Source organism: Psammomys obesus, unplaced genomic scaffold (genome assembly GCF_907164565.1).
Source record: "Psammomys obesus unplaced genomic scaffold, mPsaObe1.curated_primary_1811, whole genome shotgun sequence".
Classification (NCBI taxonomy): domain Eukaryota; kingdom Metazoa; phylum Chordata; class Mammalia; order Rodentia; family Muridae; genus Psammomys; species Psammomys obesus.
In genome coordinates, this window is record NW_026596046.1 from 2,932,511 (window position 1) to 2,941,661 (window position 9,151).

Here is a 9,151-nt window from a genome sequence, read left to right on the forward strand (position 1 = left end):
CAGAAGATGACAAAGTAGCCACTCCGGATGTGATCTGATAGACTAAGATCAGAAGGAAGGAGAGGAGGACCTCCCCTATCAGTGGACTTGGGGAGGGGCATGCATGAAGAAGGGGGAGGGAGGGTGGGATTGGGAGGGGAGGAGGGAGGGGCTTTTGGGGGGATACGGGTGAATAAAGTGTGAAAGAATGTTGTAAAAGTGTAAAAAGTGTAAAAAGAATGTTGTAAATTACTTCCTTTCGGCAACATAACTCAGAAAGCCGCAGAATCATGAATACAGCCATCACAAATGTACTTAAGTGTGACTCTCAAAATGCTCACATCCAGTTCTGTGCTATATACTCACTGTACATAAGCATCCCTTCTTCTGACATCCACTCTCAAATCTAAAGTGTGTTCTTGACCTTACAGTACACGTCATCAACTTGGCTTCACCCTGACTCATCCTGAAATTTCTTTCTTTGGTATAGTCAAAGTCCAGGCCCAAGCTTGATCTTAGTGCAGGTCCTTGAGAGAGTGGGGGTTGGAGGAGCTCCTCAGGCTGCTGACAGCAATGCTGGACCTCATTTTCTCAGGGCTCCAGCAGGGTTCCAAGTTTGATGCTTCTGATGAGGTAGTGTTGCCCCACTCATCTTGAGACAGCCATTCATATTTATCTATTTATCTATTTATCTATCTGTCTGTCTATCTATCTATCTATTTATTTATTTATTTAGTATTGATACTCAGCTGCCATCTTCCTTCCTTCACGGAGATCAAACATTATAAAATGGGCCGGCAAGATGGCTCAGTGGCTTAAGGACACTTGCCACCACACCTGACACCTGAGTTTGAAACCAGGGACTTACACAGCGGCAGACGTGAACTGACTCTCTATGGTGACTCAGACTTCCATCCATGTACTCCCCAAAATTAATTAATTAATATAAAAATGGGGCAATATTTCAATTCTATTATTCTTTTGGTTTCGTTGTTGGAATGCTTCATAAAGAGGTGATTGCCTTCATCCGCTGCTCGTGTGCCCGGCAGAATGGCTCATCCTGTGGTACAGAAGTGGTTGATTGTTCCTTTGTATGTGCCAGCCTCACAGAGTCAATTTTCTATCTGGAAGTGACTGCTGCTCCCATTTTTTAAAGCACTCCTGATCTGATGGGCTTATATATGTATGTGGTAAAGCTCACCCATTGCATTTATTACCTTTTCACACTTTCACACTTTAAACATGTTATTTGATTTTTCTTCCAGCATAGACTATGTTCACCAAAAATGAAGATAACAGTCTAATTTCATTCACCCCAAGCTCATTGCTTTGTATGTCTAGCTACAAAGATATTCTCATTATTTTTCTCTCTTAAGAGTCTGAGAGTTTTAGAGGAATGTGCTCTAATGCTGATAAGTCCAGATTAGTGTTCTCGATGAAATATGTCCTTTCAGTTTGTGGTTTCAAACACATATTTTAATGTCAATGAAGTTATTCTTTTCAAGCAAGAATAAATTTAATTAATTATTTTAGCCAGCATATAAAGTGATGGGTTTCATTGTGATGTTTTCATTCATATATGTCATTATACTTTGCTTTTATTCCTCTGGACTGTCTGATTCCAGTCCCCTTTTTCTTCTCACTGATCCCCAAACATTCCCTGCTTCTATTTTCATGTCCTGTCTATTCTATTACCCACACTTATTCCCTCTCTTCTCCTTTCTGATTTCTTTCTCTTCTCTCATAGTTCCCTTCTTACTTTCATGTCAATACATACAGATGAGAAAATACTTGATACTTGTCTGTTTTATTTTGCTTAACATAGTGATCTCTAGTCCTCTACATTTCTTGCAATATCAAAATGTAATTTTTAAAAACTGAATAATATTTTATTGCATATGTATATACTATTTTTGTTATTTATTCAACTGTTAGCAGACATCTAGGCTGGTTCCATATCTTGGCTATTATTAATAGAGCTTCAATACATATGAAGGGCAAACATCTCTATGGGGACTGACCTAGGGTGATATAGCCAAGTCATATGATAGTTCTACTTTTTGTGTTTTGAGGAACATCCCTCCTCGTTTCCATAGTGACTGCACCAGTTTACACTCACACCAGAAGTTAAGAAGTGTTCCTCTTTCTGTACATCCTCTTCAGCATTTGTTGTCATTTGTTTCCTTGGTGATAGGCATTCTGATGGGGGTGAGGTGAAGTCTCAGAGCAGGCTTGATTTGTGTTTCCTGATAGCCAAGGATATGAAACATTTTTCAAGCATTTACTAATCATTTGTATTTCTTCCTCTAGTAAGTGTCTGTTCATGGAGAGATGGTTCAGCAGTTTGGAGCATTTATTACTCTTCCAGAGAGACAGAGTCCAGGTCCCACTACATACATGATAGCTGATGACTATCCAATTCCAGAGGATTAGAAGTCCTCTTCTCCTAGCCTCTGTGGGTACCAGGCATACACATGGTACACAGACATGTGCTCAGGGAAAATACATATGCACATAAAATTTAATTAAAAGTTTTTTAAAGAAGTGTCTATTCATTGATTAGTCAGTTTGGATAATTTGGGGGAGTTTGGAACATTTTTGTATCCTTCTGTAATCTAGATTCTAGGTCACCAGAGCTGCCCAAACATCTTCTCAGTCTGTAAGGTGTCTCTTTACTGTGCTTATTGTCTCCTTTGCTGTGAATAAAGTCTTTTAATTTGAAAATTACATTTATTTGTTTAATTTGTATGTGGAAGAAAGGAGTGTCTGTGTGCCATGGTGCATGTGTGAGGGTCAGAGGACAGTTTGTAGAAGTCCATTCTCTCTTATCATTTGGCACCTTGGGATTGAACTTTATTGACACAAAGCTAACTCTTTTCTAGTTTCAACTCTGTTGAGAGTCCTTCCTTACACCAAGATGGATATATGGATTCAATTTTTTGTGTAAGGAGGTATAAAGAACCATTTTTTTGCATTCCAGGAAAATCCAACGCATTTTACTCCTTTGAGGTAGACGTTGTGAAAGTTGGGCTTTTTAAAATTTCTGCTGACCATCAGTGCAATAAAAATGAGACATGGCTAGTCACTGAGTAAATCTGTTGTACTAACCCACTTAGAAAATGAATTTAAAAAAAAAACATGTGTTTGAGCAGAGGAATTTTATAAGCTGAAAATTTTCCCTTTCTCTTCTGTTCAGAACTATACCAAATCATTTTATAAGGTGTTCTTTAATATGTAAACTGTATTGCTGCATAGAAAATAAAGTATAGTTTAAAAAACAAAAACAAAAAAACAAGTCAAACTGGGTATGATGGCACACGTCATTAATCCCAGAAGTGGGAAAACAGAAGCAAGCAGATCTTTGGGTGTAAGGTTAGCATGATCAATTTCCAGGTCAGCCTCAGCTACACAGTGAGACCTTGTCTTAAAACAAACAAGGCACAAAGAAAAAAGGCAGCCCTTTCCTGAAGTGTTTTATGTTTCCTGAAGAGTTTTATAGCCTGAATGGTACCTCCATCATGGAGTCAGTTGTGCTAAGGTCTGGAGGCCTGTTACAGACTTCTTTTCTCTCTTCTCCTTCATTGGCTCACGTGGAGGCTGCTTCTAGCCTGTCATTTCACCTGGAAGAAGGGCTTCTTTTGAACTACAGTTGGTAGTACTTGTGCTTTTTCCTTGCCCTGCAAGTTCCAAAGCTTCCTCTGCTTCAAGGATAATATATGCTCTGCAAACTGGATATTTTTTGACCATATTAAATATCTGCCACTTTGTCCTTGTGATGGTTGGGTTTTGTCTTTTTGTTTGTTAGCTTGACACAAGCCAGGCTCATCTCCGAAGTACAACCTCAGTTGAGACAATGCTTGCTCTTTGGAAAAGTCTGTGGGAGCATTTTCTTGATTAGTGATTTATGGAGGAGTGCCCAGAATTCTGTGGATGGTACCAATCCTGGTATTTAAGAAAGCAAGCTCCGAGCAAGCCAGGAGCAAACCAGTGAGCAGCATTCCTCTATGGTCTCTGCTTCCACTCCTGATTCTTGCCTTGACTCCCTCAGCAACGGACTACAAACTATAACATGAAATTAACTCTTTCTTCCCAAAGTTGCTTTTGGTCATGGTGTCTTTAGTACAACAATAGAAAGCAAACTAGGGCAGAAGTTGGTACTAGAGAATAGGATGTTATTGTGACAGACCTGTTTCTGTTGTTTGGGGAAATAATTTAGAAGTGTTTGGAAAAGCCGTTTGTGCTTGAAAATTGATGGGATGTTTTGTGGGAGCTTGGGAGGTCAGGATGTTGAAAGCAATGCAGACAGTGAAGTTTCAGAGGGATGTTGTAGAGTCCATCATAGATTTTATTGGGACTGCTTCTGTGATGATTTTTTTTAGAAAGAGTTTGGGTTTCTGGTCAGCTGAGGCTAACGGATCAGCTGTGGTTAATAAGAGACCATCACTATTGAAGTTAAAACTTTGTTTTCCTAGGATAATCGATGTTGGATAGCTGGGGCTGACATATCTGACATAACTAAAGAGACCAGCATCATTAAGGTGAAATCTTCTGGGAGTATTGCCTCAGAGTTATCATACAGAAGCTGTGGTCCATGGTGTTCAAGGCAATGGTGTTGGCAGCCAATTTTGGTAATGGGAAAGTCTCCCATATGGTTCTGGTTTTGGTGGCATGAAGGCTGAAAGATTGATGGGGAGCCTGAAGATCATGAGTGAATCCCAAAGGACAGATACAGAGCTGCACAATTTGGTTTACCCTGCTGGATGTTGGGTTTGCTTTGATTTAATAATAATTGTGTCCTGGTTCTCCCATCTTAGAATAAGAAAGTATTTAACTTATTTATTTTATTTTACAGAAACCTAAAGTTGAGAGGCTTTGGAATTTTAAAGAGATGCTGGGTACTTTAAAGAAACTTTTTTCAATACTGTGGTACCTTTAAAGTCATATTTTATGTTAACAAGAACTTGGGGATAAACAGGAAGAAAAGGAAAGGTTATGGTTTAATAGTGATGAGTTTGTGTGTTAAACTGGCAAGGGGTCAATTGTGCCGGTGAATTTCTTATAAACTTGACATAAGCTAGGGTCAACTGGGAAGAAGGAACCTCAAATGAGAAAAAGCCTCTATCAGATCAGCCTGTGCACAAATCTGTTGAGTATTTTCTTGATTGCTGATAAATGTGGATGGGCCCTGTCCAGGGTCACAGTGTCACCCCTGAACAGGTGGTTCTGGGTTATGTAAGAAAGTAGGCTGAGCAAGCTACGAGGAGCAAGCCAGTAAGATGAAATGAACCCTTTCCTCCCCAGCTGCTTTTGGTCGTGGTGTCTTTAGTAAAGCAACAAAAAGCAAGTAACAGCCCCTTATTTGTTCTACCTCTTCACTATGTTTTCACTTTCTCTTTCCATCCCCCTTAAGGCTTCTTGAGGTCCTTTTAGTTTAGTTTTTCATTTTGAAAGTGATTTTTTTTTCTCGTTTCTAATTCCACTTATTTTTAATGTTTCTAATTCAGAAACACTGCCAGTTCATGTTCTTCAGAACTCTGTGCTCCTTTTGAAACAGTGTTTTGATCTGTTTAGTGAACATGTCTCTCCGGTGAGTTTTGTCATCTGTAGGAATGCTGCTTCTTCTTATTCTCTTTCATTATAACTGTTTTCATTTCTTTGTGGGGTGTGTGTGTCCATGCATTTATGCATTTGTGTGCAAGTGCAGGTCATGTGGAGGCCAGATGTTGAAGTCTAGTGTCTTCTATCACTTATCATCTTAAAAAATAATTTATTTCATTTTATCTCAGGTGCATTGGTGTGAAGGCATCAGATTCTCTGGAACTGGAGTTAGGGACAGTTGTGAGCTGTCATGTGGGTCCCGGAGATTGAACTGGTGTCATCTGGATGAGCAGCCAGTGTTCTTAACCACTGAGCCATCTTTCCAGCCTCAATACCTTATGTTTTGAGACAGAGTCTCTCACCAAACCTGGAACTTACGGATTCATCTATTATAGCTGGCCAACAAGTCTTCAGTATCCTGTCTTTACTTTGTCCCAGGGTTAGGATCATGGACACACACCATTGGGTCTGGCTTTTAATGAGGGTGCTAGGGATCAAACTTAGATCCTTAGTCTTTGCAGCAGGCACTTTTGGATGGAGTCAACTCTCTAGCCTTCTCATTGCAACCTTTTTTTCCCCCTAATGTCAACACATACTTTCTTGAGATTATTTTTTATGTGAAATTTGTTTTCTTAAGTTTTTGAGATGGTTTAAGACAGCTTTTCCAATTAGTTTGTATTCTTTTCTCATAGTCTTCTCTTGCCTTTGCTTCTTGTCGACTCAATTATGCTTCATTCTCAGCAGTTTGTCCTTGGTGTGGATGCCTTTCCGGGAAGGGAAGTCTCCTTAAGCTGTTTTCAAAGTTGCTTCAGTCCTACTTCTCAGCCTCTCCTTCCTTCAACACAACCTTATTTGGAGCCTATACCTCTTTCTGTTTCCACTGCTGCCCTCAACCAGGCAGGCTGGATCTTCGAGCAAACACCTTGGGCTATCCTGGAGTTCTATGGATGCCTCACTGATTCCTGACGCTGATACTACAAACATTTCAGGGTGATGAGTATTTGTTAGAGTCATTTGCTCCTATTTTGAAAAGCCCAAGGATATAATTTCCCTTAGATATGTAGTTGTTGATGTTTCCCTTGGGTGGTTTTGGGGATTCTCTGTTCTTTCTCCTTTAATGTGTTGTGGTTTTGTCTGTTTTTATATGAGGACTTAAAAACTGTTGTGGCTTGTCATCTTCCCTGAATTATCCTCTAATACACTTTAAAGTTGTTATCTTGAAAAGCATATACCCAGCCACAGGCATCATTTTGTAGACATCAAGTCAGCCACCTCTAGCCAAGCCCACAGCTAGCAATGTCTCCTACTTTTATTTACACAGTTGTCATAGCCCCCAATGTCTCTCCCATGCTATGCCACTACAGTAGTGGCTGTTTTAAAATATTAAGTCAGGTCACTGTCACTTCTCAGTTTCCAATTTTTAAGGACTGTCACCTGGCCTGTTTTTTTCCCTCTGACCTCTTGTCCACTGTATTAGGCTGCTTCAGGATCCTGGCCTCAAATATTTAATTTGAAGCTCTTGCCTCAGGGTATGTGTGCTGTTGGCCTCTGCCTCAAAACTCTTCCTGCTGATTTTCACCTCCTTTATTCCCTCTAGTCTCAGCTCAAATATGGTCTATGGATTAAAGCTTTCCCTGATTTGACTTAAATCTTTATTGGTAAAACAATTACTTTTCTCCCCATCTCCATTCTTAATTTCCTTTATAGTACCTTTAAACTGTGTTGTGTCATATATATATATTTCTACTCATAATGAAAATTCCATGAGTGTAAAGAACATTGGGCTCTTAAGAGTCCTGATTCAGGCCCAGCACAAAGCTGGCACTCAATAAAAATCTGTTAACTGTTTGAATGAGTGACTAAACGAAACATCAAGTATCTAGAACCCAATAGGTATTCAAGAACTTCCTCCCTCCCCTTTTTTTTTTCTGTCAAGGAAAAGAAAGTGATTTCTAGGGGATGCCAGTGTTCCCTATAATGGAAAAAATGAGAATGGAAACAAATGTAATGAAACAAACAGCATAAAAAAAGAGGGGGTGATCTAATACACCAAACATACGGTTGTCAAGATAAAGCTCTAAGAAGAGGCTTCAAAACCTGTCAACAGACTGACTTCAGTCGCCACCCCCAAACACACCTCCTGAGACACTGATGCCTAAGGATACTGTAGAGGGAGTCTAGAGACAGAGCCCTTAAGACAAAGAGTCAAAGTATTAATCAGATAGTGTTAGTATGCTAAGAAGAAAGTCCCACCATGTGAGAACATAGCAAGAAAAAAGCTATTGGCTAAAAGATGCTGAGAGTCCTGGTGAGAAACATTTTTGAAGCTGAGTCTAGTAGCTCAAGCCTGTAATCCCATCTACTGGGAGGCTGAGGCAGGGAGATCCCTAGTTCAAGGCCAGCAACTGAGTAAAATCCTGTCAATAGAGGGACTGGGGCTGTAGTTCAGTGGTAGGGCACCTGATGAGTAAAATGGGGAGGCTGAGGTTCAATTCAATTGCTAGCACAGCAAGAAAAAGAAACGGGGAGGGAAACCCAGAACTATCTTAACAAAGCCTTGATCTCATGCTACTCTGACTCCATAACCGTGATAACTCAGAGTGCCTTGAGCAGCCTAATGCAGCAGGAAAGGAGTCAGAAGCAGAAGGCCCAGTGGTATAGAAGTTTGTTACAGTAGCCCGGGTGTCTAAGTGGACTAATACAACTAGATATCCAGAATATGTGACTGAAAAAACTAGCCAGAAAGATTACTGTGAAGCCAATAACAAATCTGCAGTGCTCCCATTTTTCAATTTTTGTTGATGTGCATATTAAAGTTGCCTATCCTCAGAAAACATCAACCACAACCACCCCCAATCCCGTAAAAAGGACACAGTGTTTGAAGACTATTAGGGGTAAATCCATTTAATGTGGAGAAGTAAAGGAATAGTCATAAAAGCTAAATGTGCACCACTGGTTTTTCATATGAGTAATTCAATCAAATTTAGTTGTCAAAGTACAATCAACTGTTACTAAACAGGTTAGCCAGAACTATCTGGGGCTCTGAATCAAGGAAAAGTTGGAGAGCAACTCTTCCAGTCTTTGGGAGCGCACTCACACGCATGCACACACACACACACACACACACACACACACACACACATTGGCACACTTGCTGGCTTGGTGACTGATTCCTGGGGCCACATCAGTTTTCCTGTGACAATCATGATAAAATGCTGGGTTCGGGGCATTATTTTTCAAAATAAAAGGCATGGAATACCACTGGCTCCCTCCCACAAAGGCTGCTTCACTTCAGAAGCACGGTAAGTATAGACATGCCCTATACTGTGCTGAAGTTAGGCTGCTCTTTGTGGCTAAGAAACCGATTCTCATTTCTATGACCTAGTGTATGAATGAAAAGAGAAGGAAGGAAGGAAGGAAGGAAGGAAGGAAGGAAGGAAGGAAGGAAGGAGGGAGGAGGGAAGAAAGGAAGGAAGTCGAGAAAGAAAGAGAGAGGAAAAGAAAGAGAGAGAAAGAAAGAAAGAAAGAAGAAAGAAAGAAAGAAAGAAAGAAAGAAAGAAAGAAAGAAAGAAAG